This window comes from Octopus bimaculoides, chromosome 13, assembly GCF_001194135.2.
Source record: "Octopus bimaculoides isolate UCB-OBI-ISO-001 chromosome 13, ASM119413v2, whole genome shotgun sequence".
Lineage (NCBI taxonomy): Eukaryota > Metazoa > Mollusca > Cephalopoda > Octopoda > Octopodidae > Octopus > Octopus bimaculoides.
In genome coordinates, this window is record NC_068993.1 from 59,507,208 (window position 1) to 59,508,662 (window position 1,455).

At 35.2% G+C, this 1,455-nt stretch overlaps 1 protein-coding gene across 1 annotated transcript in view; it reads left to right on the forward strand.

Annotated features, from left to right (window-relative positions):
• Window positions 1-1,455, forward strand: part of LOC106867221 (zinc finger protein 721) — an 8,130-nt gene that overhangs the window by 3,659 nt on the left and 3,016 nt on the right. The gene's annotated exons all lie outside the window — the stretch shown is intronic.

Consider the following 1,455-nt stretch of genomic DNA (forward strand, 5'->3'; position numbering starts at 1 on the left):
CCACATGTCCATACCAGCGCAATCGTCTCTCTTGCACGCCACAACTGATGCTTCTAATGTTCAGCTTTTCTCTCAAGATACTTACACTCTGACGGGTATTCACATTGACATTACACATCCAACGGAGCATACTGGCTTCACGGAGCATAATACAAAGAATATATATACATGTATACACACATATATGTACATACTTACATCTACATGTGTATATATGCATATCAGGGTACAGGACGTTAGAACAATGAACTACAGACAACGGAACGAACACATAGGAAAACGGAAAGCCACTTGGAATATTCCTTCATCAGCTGTCTCTATTCTATATATATATATATATTGAAAGAGTACCTATATATATACGACGGGCTTCTTTCAGTTTCCGTCTACCATGTCCACTCTCAAGGCTTTGGTCAGGCTGAGGCTATAGTAGAAGACAGTTGTCCAAAGTGCCACGCAATGGGACTGAACACGGAGCCATGTGATTGGTATAGAAGCTACTTACCATGCATCCACTCCTGCGCCTATTGTACGTATTAATAAAAAGTACGTACACAGCATTGCGGCATTGTATAGCGTGGAATGACATTAACGAACATAGTCCCCCAATCAAGATTGAATGGTATAACTTAAGATAAAATTGACAGTAGAACAACTACGAAACTATGTGTAATATTAAATCTCTAAAAGTATCCATATTCTGTTTTTCTATTTATGATAATAAATGTTATGGATCTGTTTATTAATTGGTTTTGCAAGAATCCAGATGTGAAATCGCGTGTTGTTTTTGTTTCTTTTCGTTTTTTTCTTTTTGCCAAATAAACACACGCACTATATATTTTTTGTTCACTCGTGTATTATTGTTATAATAATAAATGTTTATCCGGATTCTGTTACTTCCGCCTAGCATCTTACCATAATCATTTCCGGCGAAGAACTTTGTCGCATGTTAATTGAATTTAGCAAAGAAAATATAAAGGTAAAAGGAAAAGTAAGTATTTATAGTGTTTAAATCGATATAAAATATTTTCAATGCGGATCTTCGGAATAACTGTTGTTTCTCCACGGGAAATGAAAAGAGCAAAAACGTGGGAGGGTTTTTTCTTCCCCTTCATGATTTTCATAGATTACGATTGTCCGCCAAAATTTCTATCAGAATCGTAATTTCCTTTGTATCAAACATAGGAATACTACGAAAAAAAGAAATGGGTTGGCTTTCGAAATAGCTGTTTCTGGTAAAATAGAATTGCTCTGAGTTTTTTTTTTTGTTTCATTTGTTGTATTTTCATAATTATTTAGCATCGCACTTTGCAAAACAGATATTAAAAAGAAAAGAAATTGAGTATCTTTGCTTTTTTGAAATGTCTCAGTCTCTTTGTCCCTCTCTATTACACCTTCGGAATAGCTGCCACGATTCTCATGAATTAATTTTCTTTCCGATTTTCCGTCTGTCCT